The sequence below is a fragment of the Lagopus muta genome, chromosome 3 (assembly GCF_023343835.1).
Source record: "Lagopus muta isolate bLagMut1 chromosome 3, bLagMut1 primary, whole genome shotgun sequence".
Taxonomy (NCBI): Eukaryota; Metazoa; Chordata; class Aves; order Galliformes; family Phasianidae; genus Lagopus; species Lagopus muta.
The window spans coordinates 27,144,489-27,172,354 of NC_064435.1; the positions used below are offsets into that span (position 1 = coordinate 27,144,489).

At 36.8% G+C, this 27,866-nt stretch overlaps 1 protein-coding gene across 11 annotated transcripts in view; it reads right to left on the reverse strand.

Annotated features, from left to right (window-relative positions):
- RALYL (RALY RNA binding protein like) overlaps positions 1 to 27,866 on the reverse strand; it is a 370,127-nt gene that overhangs the window by 269,686 nt on the left and 72,575 nt on the right. The window contains exon 1 of one of the 11 annotated variants that reach the window (XM_048938708.1): positions 15,839 to 15,912. The exons of the other annotated variants lie outside the window; for them this stretch is intronic. The gene's annotated coding sequence lies outside the window, so the exon portion shown is untranslated. Of the gene's footprint in view, positions 1 to 15,838; positions 15,913 to 27,866 lie in introns of those variants that run through there. 11 annotated transcript variants of the gene reach the window in all.

A 27,866-nucleotide genomic window follows, 5' to 3' on the forward strand; every position in this document is an offset into this window, starting at 1 on the left:
ACATTAGATGATAAGCAAGATTGCAGTAGAGGCTCTCAAAGGAGACTTAATCATGCCCGGATAAGAACTGAGAACTGCTGCCCACTGCAGTAGGTATTAAAGCACCTTTAGTGATCTACTACTTGTTCTTTGCACCATTTATTCATTAGTTTTTCTATCTGCATTCATGCATAACTTTTTAAGACAACAATAACTTGGTTATAACTGAAATGCTGGTGATTTGTGAGATTATCTTCCTTTATTTACTGAGCTATTATTTGTTAGCATCAATACCTGGAATTTTTTCTTTGCATTCTTTAGTCAATATTGCTAGCTACGACTTGAAAACTTTAGGTTTCCATTTGATCATATTAAAATTGCATTTTCTTTTCATTTTGCTTTCCTGTAATTTCTCAGAAACTCAGTAGCACTTTGGTGATATAAAGCAAATATGAATATATTCCCTTGTGCTTACTCTACCACATACTAAAGCTTAGACAATCATCTCAAGCAAGTTAGATTTTTGAAGCTAGGTAAGAGTTATTTGCAGAAGAGCAAATTTCAACACATGGACCCTGACTGTGGTGCAGTATCCCTGCATATTTATCAAGAAAGGGTGGAGACAAACAATGTTTACTCCTGAGGACTAAGGGCCAGAGCTGGGCCACATTCCAGGACCAGGTCAGGCTCTGCTGAGCTCCCAGCTATTTGTGTTCTCGGTAGCTGATCTGAAGTTACTTCAGTAACTCCTGCTATAGTGACAAGTGTGCACGCATATCCTGAGCACAAGAGAAAGAACAGATGGATGCAGACAGAGAGCACACGGAAGCTGTGAGACCATATTGGCAGTAGTCATAACACATCACTAGACTGTCAGCAAGGTCCCTGCAGGCACCAGAGCAAAGGGGAGCAATGGAGGGATTTGAGGGGGATAATGAAGTAACCCAACAGGCTTTTACAAAAATCTTTTCCCTAGCATGAGGGATGGCACAAGAAAAAGGGGCATTTGCTTAAATATTGTGAGCTGGGGAAGATACCAACAACAAAAACTGTCTGGGAGCAGGAGTGAAGTGCTTGACACTTAGTGGGAAACAAACAAGGAGGAGGGACGTGGTGATGGATCTCAAAAGCAGACAATTTAATATCTGATGCAGCAATGGAAGAGTAATATTTTAAAAACAAGTGGCTAGAAAAGTTCTGTTTGCAGCAGTAAACTGTGTAGATACCAGCATGGTAACGAAGGTTGAGTAAGACCATCAAAACATTAAGCTGTTTTTGTTATTGTTGCTGTTGTTTGGTTGGTTTTGTGTGTTGTGTGTATGTGCACACATGTATTTTGTTTGTTTGTTTGTTTTGCACTGGAATTAATTGCCAAAGACCTGCACATGTTACAAATAGCAACATTGTAATATGAGCAAACATGGCTGCCTAATGAGAAATGCAACCAGCAGAATCTGGCCAGTTACATTTCATTCATTTAACTGCATAATACCATCATTAATTCAAGCAATATTACCAGTGGAGCAGTCTGAAAGTGTCGTTTCCAACAGAAAAGAGTATTTTGGAAGACAACCAAATCTATGATGGATGAAGGCAGGCTCAAATCCTTTTAAATCAGTGATTCAGTACCCATTTCTGTTAGCTGCTATAGACTCCCTTGATGTTTCATGAAGTTTATGACAAACAAATTACAAAATATGGAGAAAACAAAACTTGTTCTGCATCACACAGATATAAATATGGCACAAGGATTACTTATCTAAACATACGTGTTTCACTCCATCCAACTTCAGTCAGAAGAAACCTCCCAGCAAAAGCTATACTGAGATAATATATGTATAGCACGCAAAGCTTTTAGGAAAGTAAAAGATAATGAATATTCCTTTCTAAACAACAGATTTTTTCCACCCTATATTTAAAATGTCACTCATAGCTTTTGAAGACTCAATTTTTCTAAAGCAGGAATTTGCAATTCATATTTCTGAAGAAAAAAAAAAAAGTAATTTTTAAGGGCTATTAAGTGAAACTGTATAGCTTAAAAAAATTATATCTGTCTTCATTAGTAGCTAAAATGGTATTAAGATTTTTTTCTTATCTGCAATCAATACATTTTGTTCTGTTTTAATTAGATATTAAGAAAATTCTATGCAGTAAACACACTATCCTGAAATACTATGAAATACAGATAAACTAAGTAACAAATTTTCGCATTTGCTAGAATAGAAGTTCCACAGGAACTTAGGAAATAGGAAATAGTATTTTCTCACAATATTTTTGCCCACTATAACCCAGTCTTCTATAGATCTATGAGTAAAAGTACCTATAAAACTGGCTTGGCTCTCTAGTCACCTCCATAGAAGATTTTAAGATATTTCCCCAGAAAGATACAACCAATACTGACACTTTTTTGCTCCTACTGATTTTTCAGAAGTCAAAATTTAGGGAGAAAAAAAGAGACACTGAATAATTACTTAACTACCTAATGAGAAGAGTATTTGGAAGAGCCTCCTACAAATTTTCTCATCATACCATTTCAGATGGATACGTTCAGATACAAGACTGTTTATAAGCTCTTTGACCAAAGGAAGAGTGCTGCAGCTCTACAGAAAAAGAAGGGTCAAGAACTGCCATATACTGAAAGCAGTAGCAAGGTTTTCTTCAAAAAGCCAATAAGCCCATGTTCCAAATTCAAACTCATCCTATCTCTAGTCCAACATATCAGCTCTATTGTTGCATTATTCTCACATTAAATTCTTTCTAACAAAGGACCTACAACATGATGATGGACATCTATGGAAAAGAGGAAGCCAATAAAACAAAACTTTTTATACTAACATGTCCTGAATGCTTTCAAAACAAAGAAATAATCATAGGCTTTGCATGTTATAATACGACAGTTTAAAAATCTATGTCACTTCACGTATTTTTTCCTTGAAGAATACCCTGACATTACTTCAAGTATGCTGAACAGAACAGATACACCCAAGAAGCCTAATTCCTTTTAGAAGCGGCAGTTTGGATTTGGAGTAAACAAATTACTTGTGCTCAGTGTACAGTAAGGTTTTATTCAATCCAGGAGATTAACTCTTGCTCTGAAATCTTATTATTATGCATGTACTTTTAAAGAAATACTTTATTAATCAATTTTAGATAAATCTTGCAACAAATACAAGGTCACAGAAAGCTCAAATAATTTGAATTCAAGTCTAATATTTAATGGATCCTATTAATTTAGTCAGTGTTTACGATATGAGTCCTGAGCTCTGATCACTAGTGGATGCAAAGCACCACTGGAGCTGAAGAGACAGTTTATCTATTTAATTCTTTCTCATGCTCCTAGGCATAAAGGTAGATATACAAATGTATTCAGTTCCACAGATCTATCAAATCAAGTAATTAGAAAAAATTCTGAAGGAGCAGAAATACCGTGACAATTATAAGCAAACAAATGCTACAGTTTGAGACCAAGAGAAATGAGAATCTCTGGGCAGAGATAATGGCATTAAGAATTCATAAGCTTTTGATACACATTCCCGATAAGCTTTGTATTTCATTATAATTGCATGTGTACTTTCACACTACCTTTAATATAGCACAATTTATGCATTTAAGACTGTCTTTTTAGGAGAGAGCAGCTAACATTTCTGTCCATTATAGAGTGTGTAAGAATATAAGATTAATACTTAGCTTTTATGTTTATTCAAGTTACACTTGCAAGAATGTAGTATTTAATTATTGATATTTTCAATTATTATCTTCAGCAGCATAAAGGAATTCAAAAACCTCTTCTCAGCTACTTATCACAATTAAAAAATATCTCCTAACAATAACTCTGAAGAAAGTTAATGAAATAAAAGTTCTGTCATTAAATATCTAGAAATAAAGTCTAATTTTTAACATAAAATTATGTTGTGAAAAAGCAATTCCGGATCATGAAAAAGCAAAACTGTAGCACAGGAAGTTCTGCACCAATATGTGAAGGAACTTCTTCACAGTAATGGTGACAGAGTACTGGAACTGGCTGCCCAGGGAGGTTGCAAATTCTCTTTCTCTGGAGATATTCAAGATCCGCTTGAACACCTACCCGTGCAGCCTGCTGTAGGGAGCCTGTTTTGAAAGGCAGGTTGGACTTAATGATCTCTGGAGGTGCCTTCCAGCCCCTACAGTTCTGTGATTCTGTGAATTGACTGATTTATATCAGAAGTTTGGAAAAAGTACAATATGAATTAACCACAACACCCCATTGCCTCCTAATGGATGGCAATGTGAGGGTTGCAACTGTCAAACAAGCAGAAGTCTCAAAGGTGGATCTGAATGAGTGTAGCAGCTACATAATAGCAATGCTTTCCTGTCGCCTAACATGCACTGCAATGTATCTTTACCTTACTGTAAACCAACCCTTCCACTGCTGTATCTAACTCTTTTCCATGTTATCTCATTCTTCAAGGCTTCCTAGATACTCAGCTTCTCAACTAATTAAGACTAAGATAAGTCTGGCCTGTAAGACTAAGCAGAATACTGAGTCTTACTTCACCAAGAAATGCAGTTAAGACATCTCATCATCATTCTTGTTGATGTCCTCCATACACTAGTCTCTCTTGCAACACAATCCCAACTCTTGTGGAACTGAAGAAAAACAAAGATACCTAACTGCCAGAGCAATTCCAATATTCTCTCATTTTTGTATAGAAGAGATCACATGGAAAATCTTGCAGCAGAAATTCTCTCCTTGCTCATTCAACCATTTGATGCCCCTTTGAAGAGCATGACATTTTCCTTTAGTGGAGCGTTTCAATTTGGTCAGCATTGCATAGACACAACTATAGTAGTAGGTAAGTTACTAGAAACTGTAGCATGAATTCTGCCTGTTGTTAGCAGCTGTCAGATTGTCAATAACTAGTCAAGGGAGATATTTTAGAATCTTTTACACTCTGGGCCTCAGCTCACATTTTACTCAGTCAAGTCTCTGATATTTTGAAGTGTTCAAAACAGCTACTGAACTCTCCATGATTTGTACATGAAACTTTTCTAAATACAAAACACTGCAGATGCCTATTTGTGGTAATTACTTTATGTGAAAACAGCACAAAGTCAAAAGTTCATTTTAGAACAACAGCCATACAACACAGGATACCACTGGAAAGACACCAAAAAGAAAACATACCAGTTGAATATGTAGAGGCTTAGGAATGGTATAGCTTTTCTGTGCCTTAATGGCACTGATGTATGAAGCATATGCTACATATGAAGCTTTTGTTATGCATGTCATAGTAGTGCCTTTTTTATCCAAAATCCTTGTTTTCCCAAATTGATTCTGTCTGATCTCCGAATAACTTACTAACTAACTGAAGTCTTCCTGTATATCTCATGTGCTTTCTTGGGTTTGAAATATCAAAGTTCTTCCTCAGTTAAGGAAATTTCCCAGCCATATGACCAGCTCAATGGCATCTGGGCACCACAGCCAGTCTGTTAATACATATGGGTGTAGTAAAACGACAGCTTTACTGCATATTAGTCATGCATCATGTAGCACATTTCTTGACAGAGGAAAAAAAGCAGTTTATCACTTGAAGCAAAGCATTTTGTCCCAGGGGCTTCTCAGAGCCAGGCAAAAGACCAGGGCTTAGATAAAAAACCTGGGAGTTTGGTAACTATTTTCTATTCTTTTTTTTGTTCAAAGGTTAAATACCTGCATCTTGGAAAATGTGGCCCTGTGTTAGGAAAATGAAGGCACTGAGAATCATAGAAATAAGAAGCTAGAGGACAGAAGCATGAATTCTTCAGTCACAATTACAGAATGGTTGAGTTTGGAAGAGACCTCTGGATGTCACCCACTCCAACTCCTTCAAAGGCTTGTAAGTGACTCAAGGGGGGCCACCTAGAGCCAGTTGCCCAAGATCATGTCCTTTTTATTATCTCCAATGATGGAGGTCCCACAACCCAGCAACCTATCTGGGCAATCTACCACTTCTCTAAACTTACACGGGCTGCAAGTACATCATCCTGAATGAGGTCAGCATGCTACAACAGCTTCCACCAAATGCATGTAATGGTAACTCCATTCAGACACTTCGTTAGAACAGTGCAGCAAACCTAACGCTAGCACTGAACAAATCACTTCCTGAAATGCATCACCCTATTATTTTCCTATTAATTTTTAAAATTATTATCTTTAGGGTGATAGAAAAAAAATACATATATGAAACTTTAGGTCTCAGTAGCAAACTTCTGAGCTGTCCATAGAAAGAATAACTTGGATATCACTGGAACAACTTTTCAAAACTTCCCAAATCAACATAAGCATGCCCCTGTTTTCATTGGGATTTTTAAAGCAAAAACAAACATGGTGATTTAAAAAGGAGTTAAGCAACTTAGAAACTGACAGATGAAGGCCAAATTTAGTATGATTGATTCCACAGGGTAGTAGAAGGCTGCATAATAGAGAAAAAAGGAAAACCAGAGTAAAAGATTACAAAATATAGGCATGTAATTCAGATTTCGCAGTAAGAAACTTCTTACCTATTCAACTGCCTCTTTATTAAAAGGAATATCTTGAGTTATTTAGCAACTGTAGAAATATTAAAAATGCTTTGCAAGCAGTTCTAAGTTTAGCATTTCTTGGAGAAATAAAAACTCCTGCCAGCTCCAACTCCAAAGGTTATGCCAATTATAAATTCTAATCACAAATTTCCTGATGGCAGCAGCCAATTTCCAGTAAGATCTAAGTTGGTTGATTGACTGTCTTATTTACTAATTGATAGGAGTATGCAGTTCATTTAAATTAACCTCAATTGTTATAATTTCAGCAAGGTTAAACAACCTGAGACTTAAATATACGTATATGTATGTATATAAATAGAAATAGCAGGAATTTTTTTTGTGGAAGATAACAAAGATGATATCCTCCTGTTTGACCTACTAATACAGTAGGTTGGAATTTCACAGTCACTCATTTTTTGTTTAGACCAAGGAGAAATAGCAAGTGCTGACTAAATTAAATTTGCATAAGAGCTATCAAAGCACAGAACATTGCTACAGTTCCATTAATCAGTGAAAAAAGTCCACCATCAACATAAAAAATATGTCTCTAGATGAGATTTGAAAACAGATGACTCAACCAACAAGAATAATGGATGGACTTCAGCTTAGAGGGCTTATATAGAAAATATTCACCAGTTAATACAGTCCACAGTACTTAAACTGTAGTGCCATTTCCTCACACTCTAGCTCTGCAAGAATGTAATCCACAATATCAGCTTCTTAGTAATGGGAATCTAATTTCTTTACTAACTTCGCACCTTCACAGGGAAAATAATACTTTTCTTTTTTTATCTCAAATTCTCGTAACATTTACCTGTTTCTAGGAAAGGAAATAAAAACAGTACTACATTGTAATAAAGTGATTACTGACTTGGCTAGTTCTAATTGTCTATCAGATTGAACTGGGACAGGCTCAGGTGCTTTGGTTAATCCTGTATGAGCTTAAAGACAGTTTGCACTGGAGATACATAAAACTTTTGGGTTCCTACAGACTGTTTTTACTGAAGGTTTTGTCTGAAAATTAAAACTTTCTTCTGAGGAAAAAAAAAATCACGAAGACTTTACTGAAAGTTCTTTCCTGTGATCCTTGCAGAGTGGTTTGGATGTATTGCAGCTCCTGTACCTTGGCACCTCTGTCCCTCTTGACTCACTCCTGGTTCTGGCATAGATCAAAGATGGGGGAGGGAGTAGGAGAGCAATGGATCACCAGAGAGAGGAGAGGGAATTTTGCAGCAAGGAAGGCTTTTTTTTTTACTAGCGAAACCTAAGTTGTATGATATGACATGAATGACAGATCTGAAGCTTGAAGAAAAAAGCTCTACAAAATTGGTTAAAAGTCCCTCACAATGAGAATTCTTGTTAATACTGATGGTGTGAAAGACCATGTCCTCCCACCTACCATAAAAAATGCTACTTAAAATAATAATAAGATAAATCTAATATACCTATAAACAGTGCAGCTGGCTTCTTATTTAATGGGGCTTGATATATCTCTACACAGGGGAGCAGTTTCAGACAGAAATGTTTTTTGTGTAATGTTGGCAAGAAACACTCCATGTAACAATGAAAATGTACCACAGGATGGCAGTTGGGAAGGTCAAGAATTTATATGATCACGCTCTGCTCACTAGAGTTGTCCTGCAGTTTTTCTGACATTCATCACAGTTTCCATCCTTAAACAGAGGTCTTACTGAAAAATCAAATATAAAAAACCCTGAATACATATCCAAAGAAGACTGTGCACCAGCATTAAGCTGGAGTGACCATATTCACACTAGCATATCCGCTCTAAACTCAGAGTGCTCTAAGCGCAGACAGGATTGCGAAACAGCTCATTTGCACCTGACTCTGCAGATGCACCTGATACTTGCAAACAGCAACAAGTTGGCAAGGATGTTGGCTGTCCTTTGCCCTCAACCTCTGCTAAGTCTCATAAACAGAGTAATGATTTCAGAAACTAATATCACTTTTATTCTATGTAGTGGGAAATCTTATTCAGGGGCCTGAGCTACTGTATCTCACTTGTGAGCAATTCTAATAGGTAACAAATAAAGCAATTACATGCACAGGCTTCAGTAAACTATTTTTTTCTGCATATTACCAAACAGCTTTCTTATTTTCAATTGATATCTTATTAATGAAAAACAAGAACTAACAATTTTCAAACCGTCTTTCAGGGAACGATCTCTGGAGCCTGTTAATTTCCACCTGCAAGAGGAACAAGCAATTACTGCCAAAAACCACTCCTTTCCAAGCCTTCTGTCTGGGCCAAACGCTCCCTGGCTTTTGAATGAGGTTTGACAGCATAGTGAAAACAAGAAGAAAAGATGTTGAAAAAAAATAACACTTTTAAAGTAAATGCCATGCAGCTCTGCATAAAACACATGCTTGTTACCATCTGTTATATACAACCTGTGCGCTTCAGCTGCTTTGTGAGCATATTACTGTTCCTTGGGGCATCACAGGGAGCTTTCTCACTCAGAAAATATTGGACATGGAATTGGTTTGGTGGTATCCCTAGCTAATTCAGAGCATAGTACATTTATCTGATTAATTCAAAAAGAATTTGTGCTTGAAAGACAAAAGGATGATTGGTTAGCACCCTGCCAGACAGTTCTGTGAACACATGGGCAGTTTCAGCAGGCTCAGGGTTCAGACTGTGCAGAACTTGCACCCTAAGCCCTTTGAATAAATGGCAATGTTCTGGTTGTTCTATTTTTTTTTTTTTAATTTTTTTTTTTGCCTGCATTATTATTAGCAATAATAAGAGAATGGAAGGAGCAGACTGCTTTCAGGAGATGATGTAGTTGAATTTTTCTTCACTAACTACTTCTAGTTAGGTAAAGAACCTCTCTTGATTTATCTAGAGCCCAAGGAAAGTTGTACTCTGAAATGGCTGTACTAGTTCAACAATGAAAATATATAACCTGAGATACATTTTTTCCTCTTAATCCAATAAAGATTCAGATTGCAACATTTATTTCATTTTGTCAAATTCCAGGGCTAATTTGCTTGCTCAGACATATAAGATTGCCAAAGTATATCTGGAAAATACAGTGACTCCAATTTCAAATAACTTACTAGCAAGGTGATCAAAGGATCTGAGATCACAGAATTGTAGGGGTTGGAAGGGACCTCCAGAGATCATCGAGACCAACCCCCCTGCCAAAGCAGGTTCCCTACAGCAGGACGCACAGGTAGGCGTCCAGGTGAGACTAATATCTCTAGAGAAGGAGACTCCACAACCCCCCTGGGCAGCCTGTTCCAGTGCTTCGTCACCATCACCATAAATAAGTTCTTGTGCACATCCATGCAAAACTTCCTATGCTGCAGCTTATGTCCGTTTCCCCTTGTCCTGTCTCCACGTACCACTGAAAAGAGACTGGCCTCACCACTACGGCCCCCACACCTCAGATATTTATAAACCTGGATCAGATCCCTTCTCAGTCTTTTCTCAAGGCTAAATAGATCCAGTTCACTCAGCCTTTCTTCATAGGAGAGATGCTCCAGGCCCTTCACCATTTTTGTGGCCCTCCGCTGGACTCTTTCCAAGAGGTCCCTGTCTTTTTTTTGTATGGATGTATACACTGCCTACTATTAATAGTGAGATCTTTGCTGTCTATCCACTTGGACACCACTTGGAACTGAAACATGCAGAACAATTTTAAAAGTGGTGTGCTATATTTTCTTTACTGTTTCCTAACCTCTCTTCCTCTTCCTACGGTCAGCTTCTTCCTCATCTCCCTTGTTACATCCTGGTTCACTTTTCCCTGTATCTCCTGAAGTCCAAATGAACTTATAGGCACCTAAGCATCACTCCTGTTGGCTCAGAAAAGTTTTCCTGTAACAGGGACTACATCCATGTTCTTCAGAGTCCTTAAACTCGGTATTTTCTTTCTTAACCTGTGGCAAACATAAACTTCTTTGAAAGTGTCCTACAGAAGAACATATCCAGAATTTAATTCTTTTATTCTATTTCTCTGCTGCTATTGAATTCAGCAAAAAAATTCTAACTAACTTCATCTGTATCAGAAATTAAACTCTTGATCCAGGACTTGCCATAGGTGAAACATCTCCAAGTCTCTTAGCTCTCATTTTCATGTCAGCTATTTCTGACAATCTTCAGAGAAATAAAATACAAAGATAAAACAATTTTAAAATTCAGTAAACTCCATAAATCAATTCTTTCTGGGAGGTGATCTGATCAACTATAGCAAGTTTAATATTACCTCTTCAGTCAAACTACTGTGTTTATTTTTTCTCTTTAAGTACAAGGAAACTTGTAGTAATTTTTATTTGCTGTCTTCGTTTCTTTCTGATCTTTGGCCTCATTTTGACCACAAACACCTCTCTCAGATCACTAATATACTTCTCAAAATCTTCATGACAGCTTCTACTTCTACAGGGATTGCTTCCCTCTACAGAACAGTCTTCATGTCTATTTTCAGCATGTTGCCATTTATTTGATATTCTGTGCCAACAGTGCTGCCTACCTATTAAGCTATGTTAGAATTGTCCTGGCCTGGTGTATGAATCTGTAATGACTCGTGATGACAGAGCTTCAAGGCAAGTGATCCTGCAATCCACCTCATTCTCAGGAAACTTCACTGTTTCCATGTAACCTGTTACAGTCGGTGTTCTGTGACTTAACACAAGCATATCAAGTCTGACTGTAGTTTTACACTCTCATTATTTTGATATTCTGCAGTGGCCTTTCTCATCAGCACAAAATAGTTATGCATAGTGAAGAAAATGATTATATCAAGGTAGGTAAAAAATAAATTTAAGCTACTTAAGAACAGGACAATTCCTTCGCAAACCCCTATAATGTAAAATGAAGAAAACTATTGGCACTGCACTTCATCAGAACTGCTTTTTTCAGTTAAAAGAGAAAATTCTAAATGCTGTAAGACATCATTTTGATCCTCCAGAAGTCTAAGTAAAGCTTTATTTGTCATTACAGAAATTTTTGTCTGAAACACCGCATAATGTATATTTCATTTTAGGAAGAACTTGAAAAAACAACTGATTATACTAGAACAGTTGTCTTGCACTCAAAATTAGGCTACTTATCCTCACAAATGCAGCAAAAAAGAGGGTGATGAAAACACCATAAGTACAACAGTAAGGACAACAGTACAACTACAACAACAAATAACTTTTCATACCTTTCAGATTTTTCTTAGGAAAAAAAAAAGTTTGGAAAAAGAAATAGTTGTATTTTAAACAGAGAGCATTTAACATATGAAGTCATACTTATGGTATATTCTTGAAATTACCAAGAAAAATAATGAATGGAAACCAAAGAAAAGAGTGGGGAAAGCAGTGCTGATAAAAATACTTGTTTAGATTTATATCTTAAAAATTGTTTTCTATCCCCTATTAATGCCTGTCAGAAATCTGCTCTCTTGGCTGGCAGTTCAGTGTACTAGCAATAGCCCATCTGGTTGGAGCCCCTGAGGAGGATCTACATTTCTGCAGATAGAACAGGAAGGACTGCAGTCAAGTTAATGGACTCAGGCAAAATGACATAGTGAACTTTCATTTTTAAATAATTGGCCATGACATAAAGATGTGGAAACTAAAACACACAGAGGACAAAATAAATAAAAGACTGGACTTAAATTCTATTTGCGGATGCTTATTTCAAACTGCAAATAAATTAGAATGTAGAGAAAGTTATTGTCTTAATATTTTAAGAGAGTAGATCTGTGCAATAGCTTTTTGATCATAAAAATAACCCAAGCACCAGAACACAGTTGATATGGAATACGACTGTGGAAAGATGAGTGTTAATCATAGATATCATGGATATGATACAATTTTTTTATCTGTTTAGTCATGCATACTTATTCATCACGTAGGGGCTGATTTACAAGCTTTTGGTATCATGTAGAATGCCATCTTCAGTAACACTGACTAATGTAACAGATGAAAAAGCCAGTGGGTGTACAACATGAACATACCAAATTATCTTTAACAACTTTGGAAAACATCTTCTGTTTCTACACTTCCAATACTGGATAGCATACATGTGCCTTCATAGAATCATAGAATCATAGAATCACAAGGTTGGAAACGACCTATAAGATCATCCAGTCCAATCGTCTCCTCATCACCATTGCCATCACAAGCACTAAACCATATCACGCAGCACGTCATCCAGACGCCTCTTGAACACTGCCAGGGACGGCGACTCCACCACCTCCCTGGGCAGCCATTCCAGTGCCTGACCACTCTCTGAGAGAAAAAGTTCTTCCTTATGTCCAACCTAAACCTCCTATGATATAACTTGTGGCCATTGCCCTGTGTCCTGCTCACTGCCTGGGAGAAGAGGCCAAATCCCTCCTCACCACAACCTCCCTTCAGGCGGTTGTACAGTGCAGTGAGGTCTCCCCTGAGCCTCCTCTTCTCCAGACTGAACAATCCCAGCTCCCTCAGCCGCTCCTCATAAGGTTTGTGCTCCAGACCCCTCACCAGTTTTGTTGCCTTTCTCTGCACACACTCCAGGACCTCAACATCTTTCCTATAGTGAGGAGCCCAAAACTGAACACAGTACTCGAGGTGCAGCCTCACCAGTGCTGAGTAGAGGGGGATGATCACCTCCCTGCTCCTGCTGGCCACACTGTTTCTAATGCAGGCCAGGATGCTGTTGGCCCTCTTGGCCATCTGGGCACACTGTCGGCTCATGTTCAGCTGAGCATCAACCAACACTCCCAGGTCCTTCTCTTCTTCACACTCATCCAGCCACTCATCCCCAAGCCTATAACGCTACATGGGGTTGTTGTGGCCAAAGTGCAGAACCCGACACTTGGCCTTGTTGAACCCCATCCCATTCACCTCAGCCCAGTGGTTCAGCCTGTCTAAATCCCTCTGAAGGGCCACCCTACCCTCAGGCAGATCAACACCACCTCCTAGCATGGTGTCATCTGCAAACTTGCTGAGGGTGCACTCAATGCCCTCATTTAGGTCATCAATAAAGATATTAAACAAGATGGGCCCCAGTACCAACTCCTGGGGGACTCCACTTGAAACGGGTCGCCAGCTGGACTTCACTCCATTCACCACGACCCACTGGGCATAGCCCTGTAGCCAGTTCCTTGCCCAAAGAAGTGTATATCTGTTCAGACCATGGGCAGCCAGTTTCCCTTCCTAACAGGATGTACAAAATTGCAGACTGCAGGACTGACCCATCTTTTCTCTATGAGTATTGGTATAACTCTTGAAACACCTCAGTTGAAAACTACAAGACATAAAGGAAGAAAGAGTGACTAACATTTTTCTAATGTGTATTACGTAGTATGTACGTTAAATATATCATTTGCCTATAGGGTAAAATGTTGAGTATTAAGTTTTTACTAATCGGCCAAAATATGAGTAACACAACACCTACTTGCAGGGCTGGGATCACACAGTCATTCTGAATGCAGCATTACATTTTCATCTAAATATTTCAAATTTCTAAGACATACCAGTATGAAGTTTAAAGTTTTCAGAGATTAAATTGCAAAATTCACAAAATGGGAAGGAATCATGAATTTGTGACTAGATGGAGGAATTGCACTGAATAATAGCAAGCTGCATTAGTTAAGACTGAATCTCTTTTCTCTCTTCTTAATGAAACTTTTTTAAAAGGCGAACAATTTTGACAGAGAAACCATTCTACTGATAAATACTTAATTATGAAACATTTGAATGTAAGGAATAAAAATAAATAATTTCTAAATACCTAACATTTACTTAAGTTTCTTTTAATCTCACAACGATATCAAAATTCTTGGAAGGCCTTCTAGCCTCACTTTTCAGATAGTCTATTTGTTCTTTCTGCCATTGTAGCTTGCAATATACTTTTTGATAGTATTTCTGCTTTACTAGGTTTGATCTTTGCTTCACAGAACACTAAACGCAAGTCATAGTAAAAACAGTATTTATTTATTTGCTTGTATAATCACAAAGTATTTTCTGAAATCAGAGTTCCAAAGTTGATGTTGTGATGAAGCCAAAGGGGTACTGCAAATGGTATCTCATCCTGAAGTCTGCCACCCTCCCAAAATCAGTGTTCCCAAACTTTCCAGCACCGCCATATGAGAATTTTAAGATGTCTTAAAATACATTTAAAACAAACAAACAAACAAACAAAACCTTTCCGTAAATTACTGGAATACTTTGTTTTCACACTGAATAGATTCTGAATCTGGAGTATATTATTACCATTTGCCAGTGAACTACAAGCTAAACATAAACACCTATCAAATGACAGATTGAAACATTCAAAGCATATTCATGAAAAAAAAAACCACAAAACTTTGGAGATCTGATTTGTGATTTTGTTTTCTAAAATACAGGTTTAGAAAACCGATTTTATTTTAGGCACTATTATAGCAGATTCTTGGAGTTAATTAAAACATATATTTCACCTTTCAATCTATGACCAATGTTTCCTGTAGGCTGGTAAGGTCCTTCTAATCTGTGTTAAGAAATGGAACAATTATTTAGCTACATTCACCTGAGAAGCAAAATGAAATATGTATGCTTCTTATCCCTTTCTAAAATAGAAATCTTGAAAGAGTAATTAAAATTGCATTTGTAAGTTTTATTGTCTCCTGTATGTTTATAGCAGAAACATAAAATTTTCATAGCTTTACCTTCATTTTCAAAAAGAGATTTTAAAAAGGTATTAGACTTGGAAAATAATTACCTGTAATAACTGCATGTAATGATCAGCTAAAATTTGTTTCCAGGGGTAGATTTAAGACAAGCTTCTATGAGATGGAGGCTTTAATTAGATTTACAGTTAAATAATTTAAAAATACAAATATAAACTTTTATATGGTGTCCCTCTTTCTTGCACCTCTCAGTCTAAGAAACTAAATTCAGCGTTGTGCTGTTAAGATATTGTTATCCTGATCAAAGAGGAAGAAAGGTCCCCAGCACCTTTTCTTTTTCTTAACATCTTTGTGAGGGAGGGCAAAGTGAAGAAAAATGTCACCTAAAGAAAATTCAGATGGGAGAGATTGTCTTGGGAGGTATTAAGTTTTCAGATTGTAGCAATGTGGACTAAGAACTGTCAAGTTTAAAGCACTTATATTCAGAGAATCAGAGAATCATTCTCCATTTACTGACATAAAGTCCTAAAACAGGCTTGAAATACTGAGAGCTTACATTCACCCAGCTAGCTTTCTTATATTGTTGTGGTTTCGTTCATGGAACTGATAGCTACTAAGAACAATTTCACTTCCAGTAGTTTTCAGGTTCCAGATTTTTTTTTCTGTTTCTTATCTTAGATATTCTTATGATGGTTTTATTGTAAGGTCATTACCTGAAATAAAAGGAAGACTTTCCAGGCCTGTTCTGTGTTACTTTTCTGTTGTTGCTGTTCCTAAGGAAAGAGTAAATTAAAAAAAGAACAAACCCATGCGTGAAAAAGAATATTATTTTTCATACAGATTTTTTTTTGGTCTAAGATCAAATATATATTTTTTTTCCTGCTACACATTATTGATTAAAAAGAATAGATGCTACAGAATGACTTGCCTATGTTTGCTGACCTGCATTATAAAATTTAGAAGACTCAATTGGAACAACTGTATGAAGAACTCATATCAGCCTCGTGTCAGTATAGGTGCATCAATACCAAATATATTATTTTTCTTCATATTCTACACTCCACAGCACATGCTTTACATCTTTCTTTCTTTCTTTCTTTCTTTCTTTCTTTCTTTCTTTCTTTCTTTCTTTCTTTCTTTCTTTCTTTCTTTCTTTCTTTCTTTCTTTCTTTCTTTCTTTCTTTCTTTCTTTCTTTCTTTCTTTCTTTCTTTCTTTCTTTCTTTCTTTCTTTCTTTCTTACCATGCAAACATCCTTGCAATGAAGAACACTACAACAGAAGGGATTTTTTGGATGACAGAATGCAGTATGCTTTGCTGTCACCAGCAGCCAGACTCTTTCGTAACATGTTCAGGCACCTCATAAATCCTCTGGGGAAGGTAATCCAAAATCTGACTGTAATAACTGTCAAGATGCTTCTCCCAATCTCTCTTGGAAATTAATTGATTTGTATACATACCTATAGGAGCACTGAGATGCATAGTGTCTGATCTTTTATCACCTTGTTTCGTATACAGAGAACACGGTCAGATTTTGCTTAAGCTAAAGAGACACTTCTTCAGTATATTTGCATTGCTTTGAATGCATACACTTTAATTGGGTATCTGGAATCATGATCATCAGTAGCAATTCCTTATCTGCATTAGAAATAATATCCTGTATGTTAAATGTATGTTGTTTTGATGTATGTTATGTTACATTACTGTAACATGATGTATGTTAAATTACTGTTGTTTTTGTTTGTTTTTGTTTTGTTTTGTTCTGTTTTTATAATTGGATAATTGTAGTAAAATTGGATTGACTTCACAAGTGCACTGTGGCATACCTGGGAGACAAATTACCCTCATGTGTGGCTGCATTTGGAAGAAAGCAGTAGGAAGACAGTACATGGGGTTAGTTTATCACTAAAGGAACTAAAAAATAAAGAATCTTTAATCTATAATCAATTAACGTAAATAGAACATGCAAAAGAAATGGATCCCCAATGAAAGAAAATAAAAGAGAGAAAGGAAATGGAAAAAAAAAGAGGGTTTCCTGCTTCTACGTTTTATCCCTTGTCTTTTACTACAAAATTCAAGGACAATCATTGGACATGAAGTTTTTTTTCTGCATATTTGCATCTCCTGCATTTTTATTGTATCTCTCAACTTTTGTTTTCAGCAAGTCTCTTAAAATCACCTTCTTTTCTCATTTAGTTCTAGTAATTGTGTTATAACAAATATTTTTCTAGGAGACACGAAGTCCAAAGTGAGAAGAAGTGCAGTAGTTTCTTTGTCTATCAAAACACAGTAAATTCTTCAAGATAACATCAGTTCATTCCACTAGATTTTGGCACCACTTAGCCTCATCACTGAGCAGTTAGTTTTTTAGCAGTTTCTCAGTGCGACCACCGGTCATCAATACTAGGAGAATGAATACCAACATGCTATCATATTTTTGTATTTGGAAGTAAGGAACATGATATTATAGTCAATATTTTTATCATTTGTATGGATGCCTTGCCTTTTCTCTCACTACTTTTTCAGGGATTTCCTAGACTGTTCTGCAGGTGCACCATCAGAAACAGTAATTCAGTCTTAGGCCTCTGATATCAATAAGTACGGAGAGATTAATTTTATGTGCCAGGGTGTGTTCATGCCACCATGACTCAAAATAAAAAATAATAAGAATTAAAACACCCAGGAACTGTGGCATTGAGACATGGCAGCTTATCAACTGATCTTATTCAGATCTAGCCAAAATTATATAGGCATATGACTGAGGCAACTGTGGGTGGCTTTATAATCATCTCCCTAGACAAGAGAATGAACAGCACCAGCTTCTTTACGCTCCTTTCACAATGCAACCAAAGGCCCTAATCCTGCTTATGTGGGTGAATAACATTAAATGTTTGATTAATCCCTCTGACTTCCCTCTAAAATCTGTAATGCAACAATGAAAGCAACAGATGCTTTCATGGAGCATCAGGGCTTTATTTTTTAGTAATGTAAATACAGACTCAATAAAACAAACATGCCAAGAGAAAATCCTCTTTGTTCACCGAAGATAAGTGTTTCCAAATCTAGATCTACTCATTCTTTTTAAAAAATGATTTCTTCTTCCTTTGGAAAAGGTACTCTTGGTTTTTATTAATTTGAATAGATTTTCTGTTTGTTTTACTCATTTTCAATGCATATATACCCATATATTTGTTTGAAAATCTTTTCAATGCATAGCTAAAGTAGGTCATTAGCAAGTCAGAAAACTATTTTTCTTTTCTTGTCTTCACAGGTAAGTGTATCCATTATCCACAGTTCTGAGAAATGTATCACGTGCTCATCAAAAAATCCTAAGAACTGTCAGTTTGATGAAGTACAACTCACATCTCATTAGTGTTGAGCACAGAAGCAATATTCCACATCAGAAATGACTGCTAAAGTATTTGCAATTACCAGCTGTTCAGCATCCATTTTATATAGATAAAAAACATGTCAAACTTCATTTATCAGATGTTTTTGCTGTCATACTTCTTCTTCATCTAATGCATTTAAAAGTTATAAAAAAAGAAAAAAAACAAAAACACCTTACTCTTCTTCTGGACAGGTATCACAAAAGAAAAAAGAATAGCACAGATTTATCATGTATCCAAATATAGGAGCTACACAGATGGATAATCATAGAATCGCTGAATGTCCTGAGTTGTAAAGGACCACAACGATCATCTAGTTTCAAACCCCCCTGCTATGTGCAGGGTCGCCAACCACCAGACCAGGCTGCCCAGAGCCACATCCAGCCTGGCCTTGAATGCATCCAGGGATGGGGCATCCACAACCTCCTTGGGCAGCCTGTTCCAGTGCTTCAACACCCTCTGTGTGATAATCTTGAGAAAGTTTTGTTTTGTTTTGTTTTATTTTGTTTTGTTTCACTTTGAAGGCTATGTGAACTATTTATCTTGAAATGTGCTTGTTTTCTGGAAGGAGAGTTAAAACATTGTTGGTTTTATAACATTCATTGTGGATACTCTGGTCATAAGGAAATTATTATTTTCTACCTTTGCTGGGAGAAACAAACAAACAAACAAACCTGACCACAAGAACAACAACTACAAACAGATTTCTTGTAAAGAAAAGAAAATGCAAGACACATTTCAGTATGTGAGACACCACCGTGTCACGGAGTGCTTATTTAGATCTTCGGTAATGCTGAGGGGGAGATGTTTCCTTTTATTCTGGAACAGATCACAAAGGAAGAGGGATCCTGAAGTTCTCTGATGGGAAAGAACTCTATTTTTAAAAAGCGTATTCAGCATCTGTTTGAAGATGCCTTTGCTGCATTTTGAAGACTTCTAGGGGTCTGGGAATGACCACAATAGTACATCAGAGACAAAGCTGCAGAAGGCAACCAAAAAGTTATACCATCTCAGTAAGGTCTTGCTTTATGCTGATGTTTGGAGGAGGTAAATGGAAGTGATTATTGCCCCTCACTCTGTGCTTGTGAAGCTGCATTAGGACTGTGGCAGAAGCAAACTGAAACAAGCCCAGTGAAGAGGCACAGGGATGATTTGGAGCTGTAAGAAGCTGAGCAAACCATACTTTTCAGTCTGGAGAAGAGATGTCTGTAATCTGTAGATACGGAGTTGCCCATCTGACTTCATCACTGAGGATTCTTAGAGCTATGCACCAAAACACATCTGTACCACAGTGGTATAATTGGGCTCTCATTGCAGCTCTAAAGAGAGAGGTAAACTCATCTGAGTTTGGGAATGTATAGTTCATTAGAATGCGTGCAAAATTTATAAGTAATCTGTGTTAGAAATCAAGTTACATGTTCTTTTTTTTCTTTTTTTTTTTTTTTTTTAATAAACTCAGTTTCATTTGAACTGAAACTGGATTAAAAGGTTCTAAATCTGAATCTCATTTTTTCATCCAGTTAACGTGAGAGGCTTTGCATTATTTTGCAATGACAGATATGAATATTGAAGAAAAAACTGCTGCCCAAGAAACTACAAGGCTGATCATAATGCCTCATTATTTGTAGTTATCCATTACTTCTCAAATTCAAGTTTTTTTCCTTTTCCATCAACATAGTTTTTATTCTGGAGTGAAAGCATATAAAAGGAGAAACCATTACTTTTCCTAAGTGCCCAGAAGATATATTTAGTTTTCTCAGGTTTCCAAGTGAAGGTTGAAGTGTAATTGTCAATTAAATTTAAAGGAGTTCCTCTATTCTCAGCATAGCTTTTTGCTGCCGACTCCAAGCATAAAGGTTGGTTTATTTTGATTTTTTAAAGAAAACATACATAAATAGGAACTTCTTACCATCGTATTATTTGAAACAACTCTAGTGGAACTGGGAAATTCACTCATTTACACAGACTACTGAAAAAAAAAAAAAAAATTGACGGCTATAGCAACCAAAACAAGAATCAGCTCAGTCAGCCTCCAGTTTGTTGCAGGCTAATTTCACAGAGAACAATTTGAAATAAGTAACAGTGGAATAGCTCCTTTTCAGATGTTGCCACTTGGCTACAAACTAGACTTCAAAGATTTAACATTTCCTCTTTCTTTTAGCCCTGCTTGCAGTGCAAAGCTGGTGGTGTATCCACAAATTCCCCACTAATATGATCTGCAACTTCAGACTATCTCCTGCAGTTCTACATTCATATCTCACAATGAGGACTTTTCTTTAGTGAGAAACAATCTTGTAGAAATATGTCTCTACAGCTTTGAAACTGACTTTGTCCCTCTTTTTACTCTGATGACCAGTATTACTTATTACTTAGCATCAGTAGTGGCTGCATGTTTTTGAAGTGATGAAGAGTTTTTGACCTAGAAATACTAGAGTTTAAATTGTAAAGGTGATGGAATTATTCATAACATAAAACCAAGCCAAGTCAAACTAAACCAAAGCAAATAACTTGGAACAAATACAAAATAAAAAATGTGACACTTTGTCTTTTTGCCAGTAAAGCATTACAAAATATGTCCCAGATTTTGTATATACTGTTTGGTCCCAGAAAGTATTTACTAAATAACAAGAAAAATTTAAATCTTTTTAAATGTTTCTGCATGCACATAAGGTTACTAATTGAAACAGACCTTCCCAAAAAGCATATGCAAAGCAAATCACATTCATATACATGCTCATAAATACTGAGCACAGTGGTACTAGGTACTGATTGAGATGGTACTTTCAATTTTAACAAGTGCTTACAAACAGTGTTAGCAATATCTGATATACAGCTACATGATACAAGCTTTGAAGATGTTCTCCCTTTACATTAAATTTACATTTAGCATTACCTTGATACTTCTTTCATTCTTTTAGCAAACCTTACCTGGATACAGTCTACCTCAAATAAACAATTCCTTTCTATGCTCCTGATAATAGCACTTCTTGTCATTTCTTATTTTTCCTAAGGTAATTGAGAACAATCTCCTATATTTCAGAAATACTATAATTGATTTCCTAGCCGTGGTGAAACCTTAATCAGTCCAACATCTAAGTCTAACCTTCAGGGCAGATGTGGTTCAAAAGGCATACCAAGTCCTGACTGTTTGTTTTTTTTTTCTGAGTGGAATTAAAGGATACCATATCATCCTTTTAGCATTTTGTGTTTCCTCCTCTATGTTGTATCTTGACTTTCTTCCTGGCTCACGTCCAGCTTATGATCCACCACTACTCCCAAATCCTTTTTGGCAGGGCTGTGCTTTATGCTTACATGCTTGTAATGGTAGTGGGGGGTTGCTCAGACCCAGGTGCAAGACCTTGCACTTGGCTTTGTAGAATCTCATGAGGATCTCCTGCAGCCACTGCTCAAGCCTGTCTCGGTCTCTCAGAATAACATCCTGTTCCTCAAGTGTGTTGATCACAGCGCACAGCTTGGTGTCGTTCACAAACTTGCTGGGGGTGCACTCAAAGCCACTGCTGATGAAGATATTAAAGAGCACTGGTCCCATTAATGATGGACAACAATTGTCACCGATCTCCATCTGGACATTAAGCCACTGACCACCATTCTCTGGATATTACCTTGCAACCAGTTCCTCATCCATCAAATGGCTCACCCACAAAATGCGTATCTTTGCAATTTAGAGAGGAGGATGTTGTGAGGGATTGTGTCAGAGGGCTTACTGAAATGCAGACAGATGATATCAGTGACTCTTCCCTTATACACTGATGCAGATATACCATCATAGAAGGCCACTAAATTGATCAGCCAAGACTTGCCCTCAGTGAAGCCATACTGATTGTCTCTTCCATCTGCCTTAGCACAACTTACAGGAGCTGTTTCATGACCTTCCCTAGCACAGAGGTGACACTGATTGGTCCGTAGTTCCCTGGATCATCCTCTATCCTACTTAAAAATGTGTGTGACATTGCCTTTCTGCATTGCAACTATTCCAAATATCAGTTCATAGACTGTTGTAGAAATGATACCAAGGAATGATTTGAGGACATATGTCCACAGTCTGACATTATCTTAAATCAGAAGCCCAGTTAGTTGTCTCATCATTCAAGATGCACCTTTCTTTCTTACTCCTTTTCTCTATGGATTCCTAGCCCGAGCTAAACTGAAACTTGAGCTAGGTAATCCAAAAAGCCTGGAATGAGTGTGTGATTACATTCTGATGGTCTCACAAACTACATGAATAGCAATTATTTTTTTTCCTAAAAGCACAATGTATTTAGAATTTGACGGTTTTCAGTCCTCTGTAAGTGTATTTACCTCATGAAAGTATATCTGGCCCTGAAGTCCTCAGAGCTAACTGATGGTTCAGATACACAAGAAAAAATGTGTTCTTTGTATTCAAGGTCTCTGATGTATGCATTTTTGCTCCAGCTGAATTTTGATGTGAAATATAGCTAACATTCCTTAGATTCTACACCCCCTTTATGATTTACAGAATATATTACAAGTTTTCAATTCCATAACAAGAGTCTATATAGTACATATAGTATAATATAGTACATACATATAGTATAATATTGTACATTCAAAATACAATTCAGGAAAAAAAATACAGCCTCTACAAAAATATATTCAGTAACTCCAAATCAGAAAATCACTGTGTAATCACAGTTGCTGAAAGACTTTACAATGAAAATAAACAAGTAAAACTAAGCTTCAAGAAATTTCCTGGGTCGACTCTTACTAAATATTTTATAAAAGTTGTTATCATCTAGACAGAAATCTGGTATAAAGGTTGAGTTCCAGTAGCCACAAATAATCAGTATGACAGTTTTGGCATGGAAGCATAAGGCCAGTTGCAACAAAATCAATAACAGCATGAATCATCATGCCCTGGTATGCTGATTATTCTTCTAACTCTACCCATTAGTAACTGAATAAAATATAAGTTAAGAATATATCCTCTGCAGCTGTCATTAGCAGATAAGCACCGACAACTAATTACTAACCTTTTCTGACAGTGCTAGATGTTTTATTAATATACTGCATCAGTAGATGATATGAGTAGGTAAAAAGTAATTCTCTTTTTAAGAATCCGTTCACAATTCTAAATCTGTTAAGGTTTTAATAATGAAATTCAGTACATTTATATGGTTTAAGCAGAAATTCATTACCCATATAAGGAGACTGCTATCCATTTTAGCTTAATCAATATTCTGTTCTTCAGTGCTTTGTCAGATTGAGACATTTCAATTTAAGCTATCATATGAAAAGTTGTTCAAACAGCCTTTTTCAGCTACCTCAACTATAGCATTGACAGAATGGAAGATACACAAACCAACAAGTTATTTATGTTCCTCTATGTGTGATTAGTATTTGAGTAAAACAGTGTCTAAACAAACAAACAAACAAACCAATAAATAAATAGACCTGTTTATACTCTAGATAATAAAAAATAAAACCTGTACTAGTGATGTATAGTGTTCAGCCAGATGCTGAAAGAAATATTATGTCAGCAGTTGTTACTTTGAATACAATATGGCTGAAAAATCAGTTTTATCTTCAGAGCTTGAGATTGAATTCAATGTATGCAAATACTATGTGATGCATGCTGGTAACTACAACCACATGTGCTTTAAAAAAAATCATTATTTTGTTTGAAGTTTGTTAATGTGGTTCAAGATGTTTCTGGCAGTCTGACATTAGTTATACCTATTGTTGCTGGTGTTTTAGAGGGATAATAGGTAGCTCAAGTGGTGCATCAGAACACGAGCAGATCAGCTCTGGAAAGATCTGAAGCAGAGTGTGAAATATTTCGGGGAAAAGTATAGTTGGAAAATATTTAGGAAACGGATTTATTATTATTTTTTTTTAATTTTTCAAATACAATTAAGCAAATTTAACTGGTAAGCAGTGCTTAGCAAAGAAAGGTGAAGATGATAACAGTTGGTAAACTGACAAGAAAAGAATGTGGAAGAGCACTTGACTTATAATGTTCCTTTTTTTAAAAACATCAAATGTATTTCCATACGTAAATATTTACAGCTTTAGTGTATATAAGCATAAAATGACCTAGGAATTATATTGATCCATAAACAGCATATTGGTCAAAGAATAACAAACAATAGCATCACGCCATTGTTTCAAGAGAAATCAATTCACTTGGACTGGCTTAAAAGAAAACACTTTATGAGAAACACAGAAGTGCTATGTCATTCTGATAGGTGTTGGTGAGGCCTCAGCCAGGACATGGGTACCACTACACTAAAACACAAATAGAAGAGAGACTAATTCTAACCCAAGGTATGTTAAATTATACTCATAAATGTAATTTAATTTATAAAATATGGCCTCTGAAGAAAAAATGAGAACACCAGAAATGTCCACTAAGAGGGAGACGAAAGCTGTCTTCTTATACAAAAAATGTATTATTACCAAAACACTGTTAATTTGCAGGTATCTGATATTAGGAGAGATTTTTCACTTGTAAAGATAATGAAATGCTATACCAAAATATCTGGAGATATTGTTCACTCACCTCTGATTTAGGTTTTTAAAAGTGTTTATATGAGTCTGTGATGATGGAAGCAGACAATATGAATTCATAAATAAAGCAGCTGAAAACAAGAAGGATCTAAAAAAGTACATAAAATTTATGATCCAGGGCATGCTTGCAGATGCTGAGAAACATGTAGCATCCACAGCTAAACCGAATGCTGAGAATTTCTATAATTAACTACATGAACAATTGTGTTGACACTGGAATTTTTCTCAGAATTACTGCAATTGGAATACTTTTTTTATAGAGCTACACAATGTCTTATGTTGGAAAGAACTTAAAACTCATCCAGTTCCAACCGCACCAGATCAGGGTGCTCAGGAACCCATGAAGCCTGGCCTTGAACACCTCCAGGGATGGGGCATCCATAGCTTTTCTGGGCAGCCTGTGCCTCACCACCTTTTAAGTAAAAAATTTCTTCCTAACTTCTAACCAGAATTTCCCCTCTTCTAGTTTAAAGCTATCCCCCCTTGTCCTATCATTATCAAACTGTATACAATAAAGTCAGTCCCTTTCCTGCTTGTAAGGAGAAGTGCTGTAGCCCTGATCCCTCTGAGACCTTCATGACCCTCCTCTGGACTCATTCCTACAGCTCCATGTTGTACTTCTGCTGGGGTCCCAGGCCTGGACACAATCCAGCAGATGAGGCCTCATGAGGGCAGAGTAGAAGGGGACAATCCCTTCCCACCCCCTGCTGGCCACCCATTTTCTGATGCAGCCCAGGATAAGGCTGGTTTTAAGAGATATTATTGAGTAGTCCTTTTAACATCCTGGAGTGAAATAAATATCTATAAATAACACTACATTTTTTTTTCCTGAAAATATCAACAAATATCTCTAAGTTTTGTTTGTTATGTAAAAAATACAAAATTCCAAATCTGTTAGCTGATGTAATAAACACAGATATAAAAAAGATTATAATGAACTGTTCTTTTTCTTTATATGCTAAACTAAGGGGCCTCCAAAAATTTCATGAAGCTCTTGAAGCAAACAAAATCCCAATACTGTGAAGACATTATCTTTCAAGAACATATTTGCTAAGAGTAACCTTTTTTCCATACCTGCAATTATCTTACTCTAAACTGATTGTTGTTGACATATGTAATTAATGCTTACAAAAGGACAAACCAGGAATTAAGGCAGGCAGCAATTATTTGAAGTGTAATGTCTGCCAGATTAATGTTGCTGTAATGAATGTTCATTGTGTATTAAAACTGCCTAACAACTACAAGAAGAGCCCTTGAAAAGCTGGTTCAGAGGGAAAAAAATAAGATTATTTATATTGAATAAAAATTCCAACTGAAGTGGCTGCAACACATAAGTTAATTTTTAGTTCTCATCTAAGGATTAATTGGACCCTGAATATCAGAATGTCTCCTTGCCAGCAGGCTTTTCTCTATTTGTTTAGATTGTAATGCACCAAGACATGACCTATGTCTGCTGAAGTCAGCAAAAGTTCTTGCTTTCCCTGAAAAAGGCTTAGACTCACAATTCTAATATGCCCATTCTGGCTGCATAAAAAAAATGTAGATGTGCTTAATTATCTGATTTTTTTTTTAGTTTCATGCATGTCCTACCTCTTACCACCAGTGTTGTTCTTTTGGCTGGGATTCCGAGAAGCTCAAAGGAGAAGCAGCAAACACTGTTATCAAAATGAATGGTTTAAAGAAAATTCTTTCAGGTAGATGAACAGTACATAAAAGTTGTATATCCTACTATACCCAACCCTTCTGCCTGTGAACACAGGAGTTTCATCCCTGGGTACACAGACCTGCCGAGTTATGCATGGTCACCTAGATCCTGACCTGTCTCCTGCTATACTGGCTTGCAGGATTCCAAGACAGACCAGGCTACAGACAGCCTCCTGCAGGCCCTGATAGGACCCCTTGGGCATCCGAGACTTGGATGGTGGCCTTGCCTGGGACTCCAGCTGGACCCTGCCCCTCTCATCACCTTGCCCTGATGCAGTGGGGCTGTGCTCTCCACACTGCCCTGGCAGTGCTGTATTTGCTCCCACTTGTTCCTGTGGACAAGCTGAGCTCCTGCTGCTCCCTGGACAGATATACACTGTGGTGCCTTTTAAATACTAGAAAGCTCAAGTTAGGATTGCTTGCCATCACCTTGCACTCATTTATGTCAGTGGTATTTTAATCCAAACACTCTTTTATATCTCAGCTGCTTGTCAAGACCAGGGCAGAGATGTGGCTATGTAAGAAGTGAGTTTTCAGATGTGAATAGAACAGAAATACCAAGAAATAGCTGCTGTGTGGTCATGAGGCAGTCTCAAGCAAGCACTCAAAGATTTTTTTTCAGAAACTAGAAGATACACAGCTCACAGATGGCTTATCATAGCGTGGACCTAGAGTTCCTCCCTTGAGAGGAGTCCAGGCAGAATTGCCCGGGGCATGATGGCTGTTTGCTTCCACAGTCAGACACTATGAAAGGAACATTTTTTATTGTTTATTCTTATTTTCTTTTTCTTAATAAAAAAACTACAGAGAGACATTCTCAAGAAGCTTCAATGTTAGACAGACTATAGGGAAACCAACAAGATTTTTTCAAAGATCAGTCAGTAAGTATAATACATATAAAAAATAATCATGTGACAAGTAAAAAATATTGAGTGCAAGAATTAGGTCGGCATTTTTGTAGTTTTGCATTTTGTTATCAATGGCGGAACTGAGTTTCTTAACATAGGACTGGCTTAGCAAATGGTTGTCTAGAAATCAAGACTAAGAACACAATGTTCAACTGAAATATTTCTTTAAGCTACTTACATACTGTGAAACTAA